Source organism: Cibotium barometz, chromosome 23 (assembly GCF_041138505.1).
Source record: "Cibotium barometz isolate CiBa-2024 chromosome 23, ASM4113850v1, whole genome shotgun sequence".
NCBI lineage: Eukaryota > Viridiplantae > Streptophyta > Polypodiopsida > Cyatheales > Cibotiaceae > Cibotium > Cibotium barometz.
This window is the reverse complement of record NC_141068.1, coordinates 5485340-5508526: the sequence shown is the minus strand read 5'-3', so window position 1 is coordinate 5508526 and position 23187 is coordinate 5485340. Positions and strand designations below refer to the sequence as shown.

Genomic DNA, 23187 nt, shown 5'->3' with positions numbered 1-23187 from the left:
AGCCTGGATTCAATGAATGTTTCTACATAGTGTTTATATGTATATACCTCATTTTGTGTATGTTTTCTTGCGTCACATTTCACTATCGCAGCTACTTGGAACGGCTCACCATGTAGAGGTACCAACTCTCCATCCCATCCACATGAAAGTGTGGTTATATTGTATATAAATATATTTGTATAAACACACATATACTGTTCAAATGAAAGTACGTATGCTCCATTACTAGAATCCACTCATTACAAAATTCTAGAATCAATTCACTAAAACAACACTTGCAGAATACAATATCCACATACTACAAATCACATGTTTCTTCCAAGGAAGACAGCACATTTCTGTCTTGTAATTTTTAGAGAGGAAGTTTGCCTACTCATTGTTGTGTAAAAAGAAAGAATATATACTTTCATTACCCATTAGTGCAATCCGCATATTACAAAGCTATGAAATCAATGTGCTGAAACAAAACAACAATTGCAAATTACAAAATCTGAGGTTACAGACAGCTAAACTCAATTCGCTGACTATACGCTTCCAGTTTGGTGTCCATAAAAAGTGGATTAGTTGATCAAGGTGTGGCACAAGAAAACAAAATTCAAAAGTGTGGCACAATGTTTATTACTGAAATACAGCAATGCAGTTTGCAAGACACCTTCAAACAAATTTTGCCATCTCTGGAAAGACACCTTATGCACACCGAATGTCGTCATCAAAATAATCTTTAAAAAAGGTGGTCTCAAACGGCATGGAAGCACTTGCGTACCATAAGGTAATAAGCAAGTTGACACAATAATCAATGGCCAGCACCAGATAGAGCATGATTCTACTCAGGATCCACTACACACCCTTGTCCACCATCCACTCCAGCCCCATCCAGGCAGCTTCCGACATACTTCTCCAAAAACAGCTGAATCGACCTCCAGTACCTGTCTCCACCAGACAGCCAAGTATCCATGTGCATTCCAGTCGGAAACTCAATGAACAAGGACGAATTAGAAGAAGATGCAGCATAAAGCCGTTTCATGTGTGCAGGCGGAACCATCTCATCTTGGCTACCGGACAAAAACAAAATAGGTTCTGATACCTAACAAACACAGTAGTTAAGTTATTAAAGATCTATGCAAACACGTCTTGCCATACAATATAAGCATGCTGCAGAAATCAGGACTTCAAGAGAGCCAATGCATACGTTCTTGAGAATATCAAGGGTGTTCCAGGGTGATCGCACGAGAAAGTTCAAGATTCGAAGGCCCTTACTACCAGTCCCTCCGATAAACCACTTCAAAATAGGTAGCATGACTCCTGCCATATCCAACACTGACGTGAATGTGTTCTCTAGTATCAATGCAGCAATCTGCATATCCAGTGACCAATTAAGACTCTCTCTCTCTCTCTCTCTCTCTCTCTCTCTCTCTCTCTCTCTGACACCACCGCACCAGCACCAGGGTCTTTGCTTCACCTAAATTATCCGCTCCCCCTGGACTGCCGTCTCCCAGCGAAGTCAGCTGCAGAGAAGTGCGCACCCATGCTAGTTGCAACCCCCAGTTGCCATTAAACGGCTGCTCTAGATCTAGTGCGCTAGCCCTCCTCCTGTTCTTACTGCTCCTGCACCCATCCATACTCTGTGAGTCCGCCTCCAGACCACCTTAGAAACTGACGCCTCCAGCCAACGTAGACGTCAGATGAGGTAAACCATAATCTCCAACCTCGACTTCCATACTTGGGCGGACACTGAAGATAACCATGGACGCGTTCTAACTTCCACTAGAATTTTTGTATGTGTGTGTTGGGGGGGGGGGGGGGGGGGGGGGGGGGCGGAGGGAGGCTGTTGTGTGTTTGTTAAGCACTCCCATCTAGCAAAGAGTGGAGAAGGTAAAGAAGAAACCCACCTTCTCAGGGGTTCTTTCACCAAGGTTGTAGAGTACTTGTACCTATGTGCTAGAGTTTGCAAAGATAGAGAGAGAAGAGTGCAAGGAACTCAAACACAAGTACACACAAGTAGCCCTAAACCCTAAATCCTACTGTAAATTTATGTACAAGAAAAGGTTAGAATTGAATGTTCCTTAAGTACAAAATAGATGTTACACGCGGAAGCTCTGGGTACATCTTCTTTCAGCCCTAAACACTCTTGATGCAAAAACGCAGATATAGAGAGAGAGTAGAGAGAGAGGGAAGTGCTGGAAATTCAGTATATTCTTCTATGATACAAAAAGGTATCTGAATCTGCAGCCATGGGCTGCCTTACATAAAAGGTGATGACACCTAAATCTGTCCCCTATGGGACCTCTAATGATCCAATCCCCTAGTGGGAGAGAAATGAATACAATGATGGGCACTTGGGCTATTTATAGCCCCTTGAAAACCATGGGGAACTGGCCGACTGCTGGTCGGCCAGTTCACAAATTCATTAATGCCCTTTTAATGCAGCCGACTGGTTATACTCTTTGTTCATTATGCGCCTGCTGCTCACACCCTGCTGACGTCAGCCGACAGCTCTTCTGGCAGCCAGTATCCTCTGTCCTGCAGCCAACAGCCCTTATCTGGATCATGCGCTTCAGTCGTCTGCTTCCCTCCATGATCCCACTTGTCCTGCTCCATGTCCACCACAGATGCTACACCTGAAGCTCTTACATTCTGGTTCTACCTATCTTCTACTGGTTCATGGTCTTTATCTGTTTGCCCCCTTCTAGATTTAGCCTTGAGAAGGTCCATGGCATTGCTTATGCACATGACAATAGAACCCCGAAAAGGTGATCCCCAATCTTCAGCCCAAGAGCTTTTAGATGCCAGTGCTCAGCCCAGCGTTTGCTGTAGATCATTTTCTCCAACGCATGGATTGCACCTGCCAAGATGTGCTCCATAGACAATGAAATTGGGGCTGAATTCTCCAACACCGTTTATATAGTAAGGGGGGTTTAATGCCGGTCAGCCTGTTCTGGGGTGTCAAGGTGCTCCACAACTTGCTACAGAAGATGTTCACACATGTTTGTGCTGCTCGGCCTGTCCAAATTGCCTGATAAGGCCCTCGTGCTGCTGCCCGCCATTGCCCAACCTGTCCCAGGGTGCTGGCCAACCCCATGGGCTGCGTGGCTGGTCTCTTAGTCGTCCTCTGGATGCCCAGCAAGGCGCCTCAGTCACAGAGGTAGCCTCCGTCCACTCGTCAACACAAGTGGACAGAATAGCAACAAATCACTCTCTTCCAACAGGAGAACGCACCACTAAAAGAACATCTCTGTGGGGAAAGCTGCTTTGCAGCCCTTGAGTCAGCCCAAACCCTATACGGGGGCTGCCCCTTACAGAGGAAATCTTGACCAAAATCAAGGAAGTCAAGAATAACCTTCAAATAACAGTCAGGAACCTCGCACAAGGATGCAAGTCTCAAATTACATCTGAGTTTGTGGAGCACAAACGCCGCAAATCAGCATCTCATCAACTTCAAATAGGAGGGCTTCCCAATGGGTGGAATAATCAAGGAGATTACCACGGTTCATGGTACAACATACTCAAGACAACACCGGACTTCACATGGAATCACTGCCACAAGCTATATCAAAAGAAAAAGTAATAACCATGCAATTATCACCTAGAAAGATAAGACCGACCCAACAGATGGTCTTCAACACTCGGATACACTCAAGGGCACCACCCTATGGATAGCAGAGGAGCTCACATCAGCCCCCAACTAAAGCAAAAAGGGGCAGAGCTAGTCAAGATGTGAGCAGCACACCAAGCGGGCAATGGATGGTTTTCACAATGGCAGAGTCGTGATTCAGGAATCTTGTACCCCCAAAATGGCAAACTCTATGTAGTCTTTAATTGATGCATCTCCATTTGCTAATTCTCATTAGATCAGTAGTAGACTTTTATTGTACAACTCTAACAAAGCCATTTCTGTCCTCAAACTTGTACTCAGTCCCATATGTCATATTTGGCCTCCACAGACATTAATGTGATCTCTCTCTCTCTCTCTCTCTCTCACACACACACACACACACACACATTTCTAAGCACTTTGTGCTGGAATTTCCGAGAGCCGTCAAAGCGATTGCATCCTCAATGGTGAGCAAGGATTCGCTTCATTCCACTTAATCACTTCAGAATAATTTTGCATTGGAGAGACATCCCAAAGTTCACAATCTCCTTTTAGAAGACTCACTTGAGTGGTTTGGGGACTAGGCTAAAGTCTAAACACTGTATCACTCTCACACCAAAGAGCTTATGAGGTCATGTTTTACCCTGTGTTTTGTGTCAGTCAGCTGTCTTTGAATAAGAACTATATTTACCTCGATGAGGTGAGGAGCAGAGAGGGCTGCCGTCCCGAGTGGGGTGAGATGGTGAGCAGAGAGTGGGCTGCTGTCCCAAGGTAAACTCATGCATACTTAACTTAGTTTCCAATCTAGCAAATATATCTTGCCAGAACCTTGCAGTGAATTGTCCATCCCGATCACTCACTATTTCTTTTAGGCAATCCATAAAGCCTTTATAACCGATCTACAAATAAAGTAGCCAACTCTAACTAATCGTACACCGTGTAGGAATAAACTTGACCATCTTAGTTAGTCTATCCACTACTACCCAAATAGAATCATCTCCTCGATTTGTTCTAGGTAGTCCCACAATAAAATCCATGGAGATAGGTGACACTAGAATCTAAGTGGCACAAATGAAAAGTTTCAGCCCCGAAACGTTTCACCTCGAAACACAGAGTTTCAACCCGAAATGTTTCACCCCGAGACAAGTACGGACCGAAATGCCTATATATATATATATATATAGGCAGAACCTTGTAGTGAATTTTCCATCCCGATCACTCACTATTTCTTTTAGGCAATCCATAAAGCCTTTATAACCGATCTACAAATAAAGTAGCCAACTCTAACTAATCGTACACGTGTGGGAATAAACTTGACCATCTTGGTTAGTCTATCCACTACTACCCAAATAGAATCATGTCCTCGATTCGTTCTAGGTAGTCCCACAATAAAATCCATGGAGATAGGTGACACTAGAATCTAAGTGGCACAGATGAAACGTTTCACCTCGAAACGTAGAGTTTCAACCCGAAATGTTTATATATATATATATATATATATATATATATATATATATATATATATATAAAAAATCAAGAGATATAAGTATTAGAAAAAAAAACAAGAAAAAATTAGCTGTTTCAAACTGCACGTTTCAAGCAAGCATTTCAGTGAAACTTCGAAACGTTTCAGGCGTTTCAGAGATTTCACGTTTCAGGGCTGTTGAAATGCGTATCACAGTGGCCAAGCATTCAAAAAATATCGTATTCCAAATTTCCGCAGTGTCCGGCACACAAACTTTGTTACTTCTTATCAATAACCCATTCTGAATGGAATATTACTAAACTATCTTCTCTTCTATATGACTCATCTAGGATTCCAGACTTCTCGATCTCTTGAGTTGCCTCTAGGAACACACCTAGAAGCAAGGCTTTAGACTCACCTCCCAACCATAGAGTCCATCCGGACTCACCCCCGGGCTGCAAGCCTTAGCTACACCCTACGCAGAGCTCCCCCGCGATAAAATTGGTGTCCCGTACCACTATGCCACACCGTATAGGTGTCCTTGTAGTGAGCTTTTGGGCCTTAGAGAGAGAGAGAGAGAGAGAGAGAGAGAGAGAGAGAGAGAGTTTCATGACTACTTGTGGCATGTCGACCCTCCTCCAGCTAAAGTGGCCAGAGAGGGATTATGGAGATTATGATTATGGAAGGATGGACCACTAACGAGACTGCAATGGGATCTGGGCGAGTGGCAATGGCACGATCCCTTCGCCCCAAAGGATGCCCCCGACATCCCCTTCTTTGAGTATACAATCCATCTGGGCCGCAGGATTCACATGCCGGAGGTTGATAGTATGCCAATGGCAACGATACATTGGCGGACCCAAGAAATCCCCACACGTTTCTTCTAGGATTTTTCGAAACGGCCGTGGGACAACTTCCGGCCACAGAAGATCACTCTTTTCCATTGGCAGATAGCTCATAGGAGATTGGCAGTGGGCACCGGTCCATGGTGAAGATACGGAGGATCCTCTGCCATACTTGCTACGCCTTGGGACAATCCCAAAGGCAATGACATTGAGACTCTTGAGAGGCATCTGCCCACACCATTACTTGAGGGGCGGTTCCCTGCACTTCTCGGTCAACACCAGCCCTTGCTTATGAGGGGACAGGATAGGACTCGCCCTTTGCCTCTCTCACCGCAGGATCACGATAGCCCTATTTTTAGCAACCCCAGAAGGGAGGAGTACCACCAGCACCAGTCAGAGGTAGGAGAACATTAGTAGCATTGCAGCATGGCACATTTGGTATGCTTGCTGCAGCGAAGCCATAGAGGGCACTATCATGCCGCCTGCCAAGTCCATCCAGAGCATATGGACGGACACTATACACAGCCTCTGTGGCCAATGGGAGAAGTTGCAAGGCGGCTCCAAGTGTATGTGGAAATGCCAAGAGGCTTTTCTGAGAATATGGAGCAGCAGTCCATTCCTCAGGGTTAGAGACAGTGAGATCACTTAGCATTACAGGCAACCTGTTTGGCTGTCTCCCCCCCCCCCCCCCCCCCCCTAATTGTATGAGATAGCCTTCCTGCGAGAGCGGGCAGCCAGCGAGGAGGAAGAGCCCCTCTATGTCCCCATCTGTTTTTTCTCATCTCCTGTGATTGAGATTGGGTCATGTACTTAGCCATTTCGGCTGCATTTTGGTAACTAAGGGAAGGATCTTTTCTTGGGAAAAAAAAAACTGAAATGTCATTGCACACCTCTCCATGTGATGGAAATTCTAACTTAAAGGAGGAAATAAGAGTCTATATAAAAGAAATGCTGGCTCATTAATGGAAGTTCCCATGGAGCGTGAGCTCTGGTGATATGGACGACCAGGGCTTTGATGAAAGCATAGCCTGGTATTGGTCTTGCCTCAGGCTCTGGGGTGCTCCCAAGGGAAGCTATGGTTGGAACCTGGGCTTGCCAGCTCTTCTGATGGAGTCTTGTGTATTGATGTTTTGCAGGTAACGAGATCATTGTGCAGCAACCACCCTAATTCCCAGGTGACCTGCCACCATCGTGTCACATGGCCTTCCCACTAGACACCCAGCTGTCAGCCCTGCAGGCGCCCTTTCAGGCTGCTGTCCCGCCCTGACCTGGCTGCTGTGCCCAGCCACCACAAGCGGCCCAAGTCTGCCTGTTGCCCAGCCATTCATTGGCAAAAACTATGGCCACTTGTTGGCTGCACCTAAAAATGGTGTAAACCAGCTGCTGTAGTACAAGTGGCAACTACATTGTTAGGAGGACAAGCTCCCATGTCTGTATAACACCACCATATCCCTTTTAACCGTGCTCTTTCGAAGGAAAGCTGTCAGAGAACATTCTTAATTGATAAGATATATGCATAATAAAAGGCTAACCTTTTGAGGATTGTTCTTCACAAGGGCTGCTCCAACTGCTCCACCAAGTGACCTTCCAAATACAACCAACTTGGTGCTATCAATATCCGTCCTCTCCAAGAGATGATCCAATGCAGCCTGTTGGAAGCAAAGCAGCAGATAGTATCGTCATACAAATAAAGCAACCACTTAATTTAATGGTATTTGTATTTTTGAGTACTTACTTGCGCATCCCTTGTCAAACCATGTTGAGATGGGTAGCCATCACTTGCACCATACCTGCATCACACGGATGTTCACCAGCTACTATTTAAAGGTGATCATAATAATTAAAAATTCAGCTGAAAAAAAAAAAAAAAGAGAGGGGAGAGGGTGGGGTTTTTTTTTGGGGGGGGGGGGGGGGGGGGGGGGGGGTTAGCATACCCTCTATATGAAAGCATGAACACATTACACCTCAGGCGTTGCATCATTAAGTCGATAAACTCAAGCCGGTGCGCAATATCTAAGATTTTGATGTAAGATGAAAAAAAAAACATCATAGCAAAATAGTAGGTTGGTATTTACATTCGTTGTTTTGTGAGTTTATATATGTACATATCTAGGTGTAGGAGGTTCAGACTCATGCATCCTTCTTGGCAGCATGGTGCGGTAGCCACTCCAGCAAAAGCCCACCAATGGATATTATGTTTATTTAAAAGCATCACCCAGCATGAATGCATGCAGACTGTGTTCTAACTGATAGGATACTGCCCGCATTCTCCTGGAAGAAAAGGATAGTCGGACCTGCAAAAATGCGCTGTTTCTTGTCAATCACTTCAACACGACTTCCAAAAACTATCTACATTTGGTTTAAAACTCCAGTGCCTTCTCTCTTATTACCGCTTGCAGGTCCTTTCATCATTTTTGGTAATGCTTAACACCCTAAGACCTTTATGTGACATGCTAACTATGAGGATGAAGATTATGTAGGTGAACATGGTTTCAGCTATGAGAGATTGAGAGTGGAATAACAGATGGAGAGATCAAGCCATGGTGACTTGGTGCATAGAGATGGATGGGTGGGGGGAGAGAGAGAGAGAGAGATGTGATAAAACACACGAGAGACAGAGTTGTTGCACAACACAAGAAGGATTGTATTATGATAATACTTCCATCATGTACGATGCTTTATATAGGCACCAAGGCCCTATCTTATGTTCTCTTAATTAGAGGGTATTCATACTCACACACCATTGGACACTTACTAGACTCCGAAATATCCAACAAACCACCCTTCGGAGTGAAGGAGTGGGACTACAAACTCTGGAGAGAGAATGGTAATAGTGGGTGCAAAAACCCTAAAATTAAAGAAAGCCTAAAATCAAGCTTTGATAACAATTGTAGACATTAGGGTTTGTAGAGAAGAACCTAAGCTAAGGTGGATGGAATATATCCATGGTGTGTGTGTGTGTGTGTGTGTGTAGAGAGAGAGAGAGAGAGAGAGAGAGAGAGAGAGAGAGAGAGGTGATAGTTGAAGAGAGAGTATTGCACAACTCAATGATTGCTTCTAATGATACATTAATCTTCACCAAGTACAATGCTTTTATAGGCATGTAGCCTTAGCTTTTGAACCATAGAAATCACACATACACACTAGATAAGTGATACATGGCACACTTATCCCATCCACTCATAAGAGTGTTCACACTAGCAACTACTAGCACACTAATCCTTTTAGGGGTTGTTCACACAAACACACATACGGATACACAAACAAGGGCTCACACACACGAGGTGGACACACACATGAGGCTCTAAATCCCAACAAAGTATTCAAAACTTTCCCCATGAGGCTCTAATCCCACAAAGTATTCAAAACTATCCCCTAGGTACTGTGCACCTTATAGAATCCCAAAAGGGGTCAATGAGGTTCCTTATAAACTTGAATTGCATCCCCAAGTGCAAGTTCATCCCCTTTTTCATGTGAGCAAATTGAAAGAGAAACTAGGTCGTGAGAATAACATTGCGCCAAACTGAAAGAGAAACTGAGCTGCGAGGATAATATTGTGTCATCTCATAAACTTGTTGATATTGAGGACTTGTCCCTTGCTCCACATGAGCCGGAGCTCATTGTTGATTTCTAGGAGAGGAAGCTTAGAAATAAGTTGAATTCTAAATATAAGATTACGTGAAAAGATAGGACCGAGTAGGACTCAACTTGGGAAACATTTGCTAATTTGAAGCATAGATTTCTCCGACTTCTTTTTCGAGGACGTAAATGTCTGAGAAGGGACAACACCTATGTAGCAGATGCTAACCACACGATAAGCCAACCTAATCCAGGGGCAAGAGGCCTTAGGATTAGGGAAGTAGGCTGATTATAAAGGTCAAGGTCAATAATAACTCATAAGTAAGTTATAAGTGAATAATCCCATAAGTATAGCTTTTATTGGATAAATCTATATAAAATGAGGGTTATGAGTGGAATCATCATCTTTGTGTACTCTCAAGTTTGTGCTTTGAGAAAAATTGAAGATCTTTTTGGGGCCAAAGCTTGGGGGATTACACTTTTTGGGAGACCAAAAGAGAAGAAGCTGCATGCCGCTAGAGGGCAACCTCACTGATTTTGGTATGTTTTGGATGAATTTTTTATTATTTTCAAAGAGAATTACCCCTTTTGGTTTACAAAAACTAAGGATAATGTGGATGTGCCGAGCCTAACTCTGTCAATAAGGGAGCACATGCTTTTGCATCAAAGGTTGCATTTAAAACCCGTTTTTTATTATTTAGGACGTTTTGGACTTGCAAACGTTTCAAACATTTCAAACCCGGTTTTTTTTTTTTTGGACTTGCACTTGTTACTCTCTTTAGAAGAGGTTTTTTCCTCGTGTCCTTTTTGGCTTGCCCATTGGGAGGTCTAAGCGTTGGTTCTTCAAAATTAGCTTATTTTCATGTTATGGAACATGTCATGACAACACATGGATGATACCATTAAAAAGTACGTAACGTTTTTTACGTACTTTATCAGCCAGCAACGTTCTATACCATGTACTAAACTCGTCTCGTTTCGTACGTTTGAAACTACCTTGTTTTGCATAACCATAATGGGCGAAGGATAACATGGATGGCATAACAGCATCTCTCAGACATACAAATAGAAGATAATGTTGATGCGCAATGAGGTTATCTCTATATGGTCGCATCATTCACACCAGTGATGGCCCATGTGCCACGCACATCCCAGTATCCATAGTAGCTAAAACAGGGTATCTAGGAAGGGGGTAGTGAGAAGGCATGCAAATGCTTTACCCGCACCACCCATGATAGTCAATGAAGATGAATGGTACTCAGGACGTGATGAGGGTTATTCTTATGGTGCGCATGCTAACATGGCGGGTGCAAATGCTCGATGCACTCCCATGAGAGCTCATTATGATGGATGATTCTAATGTTGCACATACTTTCTGCACATCCCCTAATGACATGGTGCAAATGCTCAATGTGCCCCCCAGGGAGATCATAAAGTGAACGATACTACGAATGTAATGAGGTCTTAGGTGCACGTTCTCATTCTCGAAGGCGCATAATAACGAGTATAACGAACCATAAAAAATGAAATTCGGCTTTTAAAAAAGCTATGAGGAGGGTCTATAGATCCAGACCTCTGCAATCGGGGTAAAGCTTGATGAACCAACTGTGCAAGCGGACTCCATCAGAGGCGATGAGCCAGACATCTTCATACTTGAGGTGAAGCCTGTCAGGAGTGATGGGGTAGCTCCTGCTGAGGCCAGGTATGACTGGCACGTACACAAGCTTCTCCTGAAAGGTAACCAGAAGCACCAGGCAAGGCCCCCTATGCCGTACAGGAGGCCATTTAGGAAATTCACCATCTCGCCCTCGGAATGCTTCTGCTTTGTGGTCTTTGCTCCCAATCAGATTCGATCTACAGAAACGCAAGAGTGGCCTTCACTCGATCTGCTTTTATTGAGGGACAGCTCAAACCAAGAGTAAAGTGTGTGTAAATATGTCAGAATAAATGTTACTAAATAAGCAACCAAAATGCTTTTTTTTCCATTTATTAATGCTTTCTTTATTCGGGTGTCTTCTTTACCGGGAGTTTCACTAGTGATGTCTACATGTTTTTTTTGTCCGTGTTCTCATCGTTGTATTTCGCATGGTACTCTGTTGATGTTGTTGTTGTTGTTGTTGTTGTCGTCCCTTGGCCACTCTTATCGCAGTGTTTTGTGATGCTTTGTGCTCTTGCTTAGAGATGCCCGATTTCTTCTTCTCTTCCAGATTCCACCTGTGGACTGTACGGCGTCCTCATCGTTTTCTATGCCATTGCCTGGTTTTCCATGGTGTTGTGCTGGCTTCTGATGAGTCATCACTTGGTATCCTTTGCCATCCCTCACAGTTGGGGCCTATGGATTTTACCAGATCAACCCTAACCCTTCACAACACCTGTGTTTTTCCTAGAGTTGCGAATCAATAAAGCTTTTTCGATGTTTCTCTTCTCCTATTGGGCGTCTCCAATACACTTGATGGTGCTCGAGTACATTCGTCTATATCTTCCGAGCTTCGTGATCCGCTCCTGGTTTCAAGGGTATGGATATTCCTCATCTCTTTTCTACTTTCGGTAGCTTCTGGCAAACATGCACATTCTACAATTGTGCATGTGTTGTCCTCCATGCAACGTCGGTATGGTCTGTGGATCGTAGATTTTATTCTTCCCGGTTTTCCGTGCTCTTGCTAGGTTCTCGCAGGCAACAGGCTTCTAGAAGGCTCACCATGTTGCTCTGCATGGGAGTCCATGATTTCATCGTATGCACGTCACGTGCATGCACTGTCACCATACATGGCAGTGTGTTACTTCTTTTTCTAGCTCTCAAAACTGGGCAATCCTTTATAAATATCGTCATTTGCTCATTCTTAATGTGCTTGTGAGCATGGTGCCTAAAAGGTTTACTCTGCGTGATATCATGAATTCTGCACCCGCTCATGCTTCCACACCTCTTCTCTGTCATGAAGCAGAACCAACTAGCAGTACTCTTCCTAGAAATGGAGCTCGCAATTCTACATTGGGAAGGATATTGACCCCTCCTAAAGGCCCTATGTGCGTTCGTAATCTTCTGGCTGTCAAAATAAGGGCAAGATCCCAAGGTTGTGTTTCCTTTTACCTTTAGTTCTTGTTTTCTATTTGTATGATTAATTAATGAAAAAATCCATTTTCGTTAATAAGCAACCAAAATGTTTTTCCCCATTTATTATTGTGTTTTTCGTTTATTTATTCAGCTGTGTTCTTTTTCAGGAGTTTCAGTAACCTTCGAGTCGACTCCATGGTTTTTTTGTCTGCATTATCGTCATTATATTTCACATGGTGCTCTATTGTTGCTGTTGTCATCCCTGGCCGCTCTTCTCGCAGTGTTTTGTGATGCTTTGCGTTGCTACTCGAAGATACTTGATTTCTTCTCCGCTTCTAGATTCTACCTGTGGAAACGGCATCCTCATCGTTTGCTATGATATTGCCTGGTTTTTCATGGTGCTATTGGCTTCTAATCAGTCTCATCACATGGTATCCTTCGCCATCCCTCACCTAGATCAACTCGTCACCCTTCACAATGCCTTTATTTTTCCTGTAGTTGTACACTAGCAAAGCTTCTTTGATGTTTCTCTTCTCCTGTTGGGCATCTCTGATACACTTGATGGTGCCCGAGTACGTTCCTCCATATCTTCCGGGCTTCATGATCCGCTCCTAGTTTCAAGGGTATGGATATTCCTTGTCTCTTTTCTACTTTTGGTGGCTTCTGGCACACATGCACGTTCTATAATCGTGCATGTGTTGTCCTCTATGCAGCGCCGATATGGTATGTGAATAGTATAGCCTGATTTGCATCGCGTTCAACATACTATCTTTTTACAAACCAGTCAAAATTGTTGCCCTTCAACACTAACAATATTTCCACTTTTCCACTGTTGTTTTGCATCATGCATGTTAGTATGTTTCACACAGTACTCTCATATATCTACGTTATGCTTCAAAGTCTTTTGACACTTTGAATATGAATGCTAAGAAGTAACCAAACTTATTGAGGCCTCAATTATGATAGGCATCAAGAGTGGTGATATCGATGTCTCAAATTGGGAGCCTCTTGAAGAGTTTGTGCACATGGAGTGCCTCAAATGAATGTCCGCGTTGGAGAAAGGTGGAACACTCAACCATCTTGACTTTCAAATGGTTGTTTTTATCATGGCACCAGCTCTAATAAGTATTGGCAAACTCATTAAGAGATATATGTAATGGGATTTCTTTAAGCCACAAGGAGGATTGGTTATGTATAGAGGATTGTGTCAAGTCCACATGCATATAATTTACAAATAGCAACCTTCATTTTCTAAAGTAGACACTTTTACGAGACGGAAGAGGAAGGAATGACAACCCAAATAGATTTGGTAATGTGAGAATAGCAAAAGATGTATGTTTACATACCCATTCACAATGCAATTTACAGTGAGAAGCTATGGGCAAATGCACATATAAAAGAACACTTGAACACAAAGAGGATTTTGATTTTTACATCGTAAGCCACACCACCACAAAGTGTCAATCTACACAAAACAAGCATCTTCTCTTGGTAGGCCAGTATATTGACGAGTAATAGGTAACAAAGGGACATAGTCTTCTCCATTGACGAATGCTTGCTTGAACCTCACCATTTTTTGCCGCACTGAAAAGTATGCATTGTTGAAGTCTTCTTCTTCATTGAGGTCCTCACCATCGACCACAATTGGATGTTGACGGATTGGTTCCTTACGTTCTTGAATGCGACGATCATTTGTCAGATTCTCACCCTCTCTATTATTTCCATAGAAGATTGTTTCTACATCAATGCATAGTGTCAAGTGCAGAATTTTCATGACCTTCCAAGTGGCCAAAGCTCTTTTCCTATCCATGCCATTTCCTCTTTTGGGTATTATCTATGATGCAGTTGGATAATACTTGTCGCACCCAATTTATTTAGAATGTAATTTTCCATGAAGATATAGGCATGCTTGAGCAAATTGACCAATGATGATAGGTATACCTTATTTTTTAGATCGTCTTGACCATACAGAGCGTATAGCTCCCAGACATGAGTTATTTCTTCAGATGATACATTGTGGCAGAAAAACTTGAAGTGATTCTTGTGCAGATCTTTCATACTGTAGCCTAGCATGCCTTTAAAAGTTATTTGGTAGTCCTTGGCACGCAAAGAAATGCACATCAAACAAAAAAACGTGAAATATGCACACCAAACAAAAAAGTTAGTAGTTAATTAGCCCCACCCAAAGAGGAATAAAAATAACGAGTTGATAAAAAGGATGTCGCTAGTTCTCGTTTTTTAAATTATGGCCGCCGGGTGCGACCTCTTATAAAAGTTAAAAATAATGAGATAGACAAAGGAACGTATTGGCAGGTTGTAGCTCCACAAAACAAAAACATTCGCTAATTGATCAAGATATCATTGATTGATTCATTAGGCTCCGCCACCATCACGATGGCTGACTCAAAATAACATGCACGCCCTCCTTCCTTCCTTCCTGCACATTGCCTTCCAACGCACAAACCCTTCAAGTTCAGAAAAGAACACAAAATTTACTTGCTTGCTACTAAAAGATCATATCTGTAATGGTCTTGCTGCAAAGTCACAAAGAGAGAGAGAGACGGCGGGGGGATGTGAAATCCCCACTAAAAGGGATGAGGAATCCCAAAATAGAAGATAAAGTAGATTATTCCATGCTAAAAATAATGTAATTATTATAAACCTTATCAAAGAGTTTTGGTTGGGATTATACTCTAAATACCTGTGGGTGCCTTGGTCCCTTATTCACATATGTATTTACTATTGCACACCTAAAAAAGAAACAACTTCAAAAAATGTATTCAATTAGCCTTGTGAGAGGTGTCAACAAGCAACAACCACCTGGCAAATGTAGGAAATGCAACAAATGCCTATCTTCGACAAATCAAATATTTTGGGAGGATCTTTTCCAATATCATTTTTCAAACTCTCATAAGCTTAGGGGAGGCATTAAATTAATCACCACCATCTTTGGGAGGATCTTTTCCAATATCATTTTTCAAACTCTCATAAGCTTAGGGGAGGCATTAAATTAATCACCACCATCTTTCGGAGGATCTTTTCCAATATCATTTTTCAAACTCTCATAAGCTTAGGGGAGGCATTAAATTAATCACCACCATCTTTGAGGATCCAATTTGTGGGATTGTGGTTTGACTATATTGTTTTGATTATGACATTGACATACGTTCAACATTTATATAAGCCTTGGAAATTTGATTTTATTAGTAGTATTTTTTAAAATGCTTAAGGAAATGATGGCGGCTTGGATAGTTATACATTTTTTAATGCTCAAGTAGAATGATGGTGGCTTGGATAGTTATAGATCAAGTCATTTTGTAAGTTGTGGAGGCAATGCAACAAATCGATCATTTGTAATTCCTGAAGCTAAACACCTCTTCGCTTTTGGTTAGCCTCGTTGATGCAAGGGTCATTAGGGGACTTACCATTATTGCCATCACTCAACTTTTAATGGTAAAATCGATGCCCGGTCATCATTCTATAATAGTCCTCAACCCATTATTTTTGGAGACATGGTTGGATGGAGAGCTATGTGGGCATTCTCCAACTCAACTCCACAACACGTTTGCGATAGAGAAAGAGTAGAGAATAAATCTACTATTATAGCATGCAAGCAATCCCTCTCTAAACACACTTAGCATACATGCAATAGACTCACTTAGCATGCAAACAATTCCTCTCTAAACACACTTAGCATACACACAAGAGACTCACACCACAAGAGAGCAAGAAAGTTCACTAAAGTTTAAATAATGGGATTGTATCCTTTTTCATTAGCAAAAGTGTCTTATATATATGACCACCCAAGACTATGTGTCTAAGGTACCCGTGGTCCAAAACTCCTATATACAAGATGGTTCCGGCTTCTAAATTTAGCATATCTCCAGTATCTTTTGACATTAAGCACTTAGTGCAGGAATTACAATATTTATGTGCTACCACACTTACAAAATAATGGCGTTATGCCCAAGTGTTGGCAATGTTAACCATAGCGGTTTATATAGCCCACTTACAATATTTATATATTGCCACACTTATACGAAGTGTTGGCAATTCTAACCATAGAAGTTTATGTAATCCCCTTCTTAATTCAATTTTATCCTCAAAATTGACTAGTAGCCTTTGTTAAAGAATTTAAACAAAGGGCTCTTTAGCACAAGAGGTTGTTGATTCATCTAAAGTGTACACTTGAAGTAGACTATGGGATTCCAAAAATATGCCATTAAAATATTCTCAAAAGTAATGAGATAAAGTCCCGGCCAAGAAACATAACTTGTAGAACTTATGCCATATTAGGTCCCTTGTTGAGGTGGTCGAACACGAGGTAAGATTTTTAGCAAGGTTTTCTGGCACAACCTACAAGGTCTATGATAAGCAGTCAATTTTTCCATTCTTTCAACCATCTTGTCTTCTTTCAGTTTCTTGTGGATTATGGAAGGAGGGCCGATTGAAGACTATATTGGGATCTTTCTCTTTGAGTTCCTTAAACTCCCTCTAGTTTGAGTGCCTTGGAATAGGTAAGCATGTACTATTAATCCACATATATTGCGCGGCATAGCAATCAATAGACATAGCAATTGGTAAGATTTTGAAGGAATGGCTATGACCAACAAAGGTTATAGTTCTATATCTTTGTTTGTGGGCATGTTTATAAGCTTGTTGGGATTTTTGTAACCCGCTCTTTCCTCTTCTTGCCAGTGATGCCATTCGGAGAATAATTTGATGAGCGCATCCACACCTCTAGTACCTTTAGGTCTATGTTATGATATATCCTTGATATATCCATAAGTTCCCTTGGGGGGATCCACATTATCAAGGGGGATCATAATATTCCAAATTGATGCCCTTGGGGGGATCCACATTATCTTTGTTCTCTTCATCTAGGGGTGGACTTGCTTCCTTGGTAGGAATTTCTATGTGTGGTGGTGTTAAGGGTTTTGGCTTTTTCTCTTCTTGTACTTGGTTGTCAAGAATTGGGGATAGCATTGATATTGTAACAAGTCTCCTTGCTCTTTGCATGACAGATTGGCTTCCATGTCCTTTTGAAGTTTTGCACCCAAGTCTCCTTGCTCTCTGTCTGTATCTTTAAAGGTGGTGGTGGGAATTATAAGGGTGAATTGGTATATGTGGTGGAGTGTTTGGTAAGTTAGTGTTTGGAGAGGGTGCTCTAAGTTGCTAGGCTATTGGTAGGATGTGGCCTAGGCTTCATCTGTGTAAAAGGGACATTGCTTCATGGGCGACGGTGTCACTTAACCCTACATGTGTTGTTGTGCTGCCAATCTTTGTCTCACTCTCTATTCATAGCTTCTTATGGGTAGGTGAATGTTCCTTACCCCTCTAATAGCCTAGCTTTAGCATGTCATTGCTAGCTTTGGGTAGATGGGTCCATCTTGTCATGCAATATAAGACTTTGGCTAAGATCTAGGGATTGAATATCTTATCAAGTATCTTTTGAGATGACAAATTTGGGCTCATTGTATTATTATTTGGGCATATAGTTCATGCAGCATGATGATGGTATTGTGATGTTACACTGAAAGTACATACAAAGGCTGCTCAAATAGTTTATGTAGCATGATGATAGTATTGTGATGTTATATAGTCAAAGTATATACAAATCTTTTATACTATATCTTTTATAGTTGTTAGGGGATAATTTTTTTGTGAACTAATAAAGGCGTTTGGCAAAAGAGGGCTCTAAATTAATGCACATTAGTAGCAAGTTGCATGGGACTAGTCCTCATTCTTCCATATAAGCCCACAACATAGTGCTTGATATGTTCCTCCATGTAACTCATTTGCTCATTGAGATTACTTGCCTACTATGAGATGATACTATGCAAATTGATCTTTTGGTTAAAGATCACAAAAATCTCATCCTTTTCCTTGAGTTCTTTTAGATAGAAACTCTACTTGTCATATAGGTGGATCTACCCATGTAAATCTAAAGGTATAGTGGCTAAACAGTGGTAATGTGGCTATAACACTTAAGAGCTTCCTTGCACAAGAGAGAGATAAAGGAGACAATGCAAGGGTCGGTTTGGGAGCTAGCATTTAGCCAACCTTAATGAGGGTTAACTCCTTGATGTGAGACCGCTAGGGGCTCACTCCATCATCACTTATGTCACTCAAGTGGAGCTTTTGACAAGATAGGTGAGCCGTCCATTCTATAATTGAGGGACCAAAATTGGTTCTTTTAGCTCTATGTATACCCAGGCTTATACTCATGGCCGACATTACACAAGTTGTAAGCTCGGTCATCCCATATATCTTTTACATGAAGTGCTTAGTGCGGTTTTCATAAAATGAGGTACATGAAGCATAACCATGGTTAAAAATAATGTTAACCAATGTGGTTAACATACCCCCTCCCTAATTTAGGTCTATCCTAGGAGCTGGCAAGGAGAATTAGCGATAGTAGATGGAGTATGTTCGGACGAAATTGTATCGCGATTTCGGATATTGGGGGGAGATCTATGAGAAGCTTTGTAGTTGGTCCAGAAGGCCGTCTCCATTATATCTTTGAATGTTTGGAGACGCTAAGCGGGCATTTACTGGATGTCCTCGCAGTAGCTGAAGAACTGCTTCAAAGTGGGGCCTTTGTTGAGGTCAAAGGTGAGGCCTTGAGCTCCCTCATGGAAGTGGTGCCACTGTGGAAAGGCCTCCAAAAGTGTGATGATGAGGTTGAAAAAACATATGGTGGCCCCACGATTACTAGATTGAGAACCTAATCATATCTAGAATTGAATGCATGTATCTTAGCAATTATGCTATCCTTCGTGCATGGGCTCTGGGATATAGGAGGAGCAAACCAAGGGAAATTGAATTGTAAATTGGGTTTCTCCTTTGCTCAATTCAGAACAGGTCCCAGGTCCAGTGTCAGTGGATTGGGAGGTAAGCGAGATTAATCCAAAGTTCTTAAGGGGCCTTGCAGTATACTCCATCCAGATGTAGGGTTTGAGGAGGAATGAGCATCACCAAACCGGCTGCTCACCCATGAGGTCGAATGTGAGGAGAAAAAATTCGAAGTGGCGCTTGGGGTAACCTCCGCCGTTGGCAGTGCGGATGCTGGCACTTCCACGCGTCATGTTTGGCATCCAGGTAGAGCTGGAGGACATGGATTTCCATGTGGTCCGTGAGCATGGTGATGGGCACCTACTACTGGAGTTGTCGATCAAGTAGGATTTAGATGGTCTGTTTGAACTACATTATGCGGTCCAAAGGATCACACCAGTTGAGTGGGTTGAGCGAGGGATCCACCTCCTCTTGCTCCTGAGGGTTGGGGTGGGATTTCGCCTTCCTCCATGGGTGAAGGGAGGTTGGCAGGGAAATGTGGTGGAGGTGGAGGAGCTACTAATAAGGAAGAGGGAGTGGTGTTGAGGGAGAGGGAGGGGGAGGCATTGACGGGTTGATGTAGAGGGAAGCTCTTTGGGGGCTATAAGCATGCCCAATCCCAGATGGAGGGATGAAGAGGGTGATGGTGGTGTGGGTGAAGGAGGTGGCGAGGGAACGTGAGGGGGGGTTGTAGAAGGCGAGGAAAAAAGGGGCAAGGTGGTGGAAGGAGGGAAATTGGTACAGTACCCCCCACGTGGATCCAGCATATGGTGTCCATGGTGTGCCTTTGTGATGTAGAGGGTGATCCCAATGTACCTTCTTCAGGAAAGGCATTCTGCCCAATTGACCAGGACTCCTTGGTGGATGCAAGCCCTAGGGTCAAAAGATTGCACTTGTTAAACCTGTTTGACCCCAGCGGGGTGGTGAGGAGGAAACGACAGGACACGGGCAGGCATCACGAGCTCCGGGTGAGTGATGTTTGGCCATTCAACTCCATCCTTGGTGGTGGCCCCTGGAAAGTATTGCATAGTGCATGATGGCATGGTTGTATCTAATATAAGGTTGATCAATGTGCGGGAGGTGGAGTGCATCCGTGACGAGGTCGAGGGCGATGGTTATGTGGCACATCACTATGTGTATATGGCAAAAGTTGTGCAGGTTGTAGAACCCACATGTTTTGATGAGGCTATTGGAAATGTGTGTTGGGAAAAAGCTATGGATGAAGAGATGGATGCATTGTATGGAAATGAGACTTGGGATTTGGTGCGATTGCCTGAAGGCAAGAAAGCTATTAGTTGTAAGTGGGTGTATAAGGTGAAACATAACGGTGATGGTAGCATAAGCAGGTACAAGGCTAGTTTGGTAGCCAAAGGATATGCGTAGACACATGGGATTGATTATGAGGAGACATTTTTCCCAATTGCAAAGATGACAACTGTGAGAGTTGTGATTGTGGTGGTGGCTGCAGCAGCTAAAGGCTGGTTTTTACATCATATGGATGTCAAAAATGCATTCTTGCATGGTGACTTGTAAGAAGAGGTGTATATGGATTAGCCACTAGGTTTTGAGGATACATGTCACCCAAAGTATGTATGTATGCTTCGTAAGGCCTTGTATGGGCTGAATCAAGCTCCACGAGCATGGCGTGACAAGATAGGTTTTCATATGGCAGATGCAAATCACTCTTTGTATGTGCGCAAGAGTGATAAGGGTATTGTGATCATCACCATATATGTAGATGATCTTATTGTTGGGGGTGACAACTTGGAAGAGATTGAGCATGTGAAAGTCTTCTCAAAAAGAAGTTTGAGATGAAGGATTTGGGCGATCTGTGCTATTTTTTGGGAATTGAGGTCATTCGCAAACCTAAGGGTATTTGGCTGTCATAGAGATAGTATGCATTGGACATGTCCAAGTATGGGATGGTTGATTGTAAGCCAATCTTGGTGCCATTAGATCAAAATGGCAAGCTTAGTGTGGATGCAGGTTATGTGTTGGAGGATCCCACTATGTATGTACAAGAAGTTTGTGGGGAGTTTGATTTATGTCACGATCAGCAGGCCAGATTTGAGCTACACTGTTGGCTTAGAGAGCCAGTTTATGCAGGTTCCACACAAACCACATCTTGATAGTGCGCGGCGCACACTTTGATACTTGAGGGCCACTGTTGATTATACATTGTTTTATGCAATAGGAGTACCATTGGAGCTATATGGGTACACAGATGCAGATTAGGCAAGTAGCATCTCAGATAAGAGATCTACCAGTGGATTTATGTTTTCATTGGGGAGTGCTGCTGTGACATGGAGCAGCAAGAAGCAGCCCACAGTTGCCTTGTCGAGTATAGAGGCAGAGTACAGAGGAGCTGTAGTGGCAACATGTGAGGTAGCTTGGTTATGCAAGCTACTTGTGCTGATTTGGGGTTGTATGTGGAGAGAAAGATTGTCATATATTGTGACAATCTTAGCAGCATACAGTTGGCCAGGAACCCAATTTTCCATGTGAAACACATTGAGATACATTACCACTTCATTAGGGAGAGAGTCTTCGCACGCGATATCAACTTGGCCTACGTTAACACACAAGATCAGGTCGTTGACATCTTCATGAAGGCCTTGGAAGCTGAGAAGCTTCGCAGATTTTGAGATATGCTTGGAGTTCATGAGCTAGAGTTGAGCTTGAGGGGGAGTGTTGAGATGTCAAGCTCAACATGAGTTGACACTCACAAAGCGCTTGCATGACTGTTCAACATTTATATCACTGGCGGGTTTGGTAGCTGGCACCAACATATCTTCACCATAGATTCTATAGCTAGACTACACTGACTAGCCCACATATACCCACTCCTCTTAGCGTGTTCAAATTATGGACCGCTTGTATATACTCTATTATGTGTGTTAGTCACTTTATCTTCTTTGTAGACCTCTTTTGTTGTGTGAAGAAAAAGAAGAATTTTCAGCCTCTCACCTTGTGTGCTCTCTTCTAGGGTTTGTGTGAGTGTGTGTGTGTGTGCTTGCAAGAGCTCAAGCTCTCTTCTCCCCTGCATCTTTTCAGTGGTTGGCATGCCTCCTTTTCTTTTGGGGGTATGAGCACTCACTTCATAGGAGGAGTCAAAATGTGATTGTTCTACCCATGAGAGCTGTGGGTGAGCGAGCAAGTAGAAAGCACTGAAAAATGTGGGGGAAAAGTTGCAATAGTTCGTCTAGGGGGCAAGGCAAAAAGTGAGTGAAATGAATGGGGGTGGGCCTTTATATAGATTTTCATGAGAGCTGTGGGTGAGTGAGTAGGTAGGAAGCTGTGAAAAATGTGGGGGAAAAACTGCAATAGTTCGTTTAGGAGCTGGGCCTTTATATAGATTTTCATGAGAGCTGTGGGTGAGTGAGTAGGTAGGAAGCTGTGAAAAATGAATGGGGGTGGGCCTTTATATAGATTTTCATGAGAGCTGTGGGTGAGTGAGTAGGTAGGAAGCTGTGAAAAATGTGGGGGAAAAACTGCAATAGTTCGTCTAGGGGGCAAGGAGAAAAGTGAGTGAAATGAATGGGGGTGGACCTTTATATAGATTCCATTGCTTCACAAAGGAACGGGTGTTCCTTTATGGAGGAATGACCCTGGCTATAGGAAGAAACAATTGTGGATGGACAAGTGAACGGCTATGGCTTTCTGAGGAAACGGCCATGGCTTTGTGAACGAATGGTCGTGGCTTCCTGAGGAAACGGCCCATGGGTTTCTAAATGAATGGCCATGGCTTCTTAAGGAAATGGTTGTGGGTTTTTGAATGAACGGCCGTACGTTTGGGCACCCTGTGAACAAGTTTTGTACC

General features: G+C 42.9%; 1 pseudogene across 1 annotated transcript; it reads right to left on the bottom strand.

The window, feature by feature from the left end:
* Window positions 1-455: 455 nt before the first annotated feature.
* LOC147625554 (alpha/beta hydrolase domain-containing protein WAV2-like) lies at window positions 456-11404 on the bottom strand (annotated as a pseudogene). The gene is made up of 7 exons (XR_015268705.1): window positions 11055-11404; window positions 8161-8196; window positions 7837-7915; window positions 7638-7692; window positions 7435-7551; window positions 1190-1354; window positions 456-1084 (listed from the first exon to the last, which is right to left on the bottom strand). The product of XR_015268705.1 is annotated as an alpha/beta hydrolase domain-containing protein WAV2-like (transcript).
* Between the last annotated feature and the right edge of the window lie 11783 nt (window positions 11405-23187).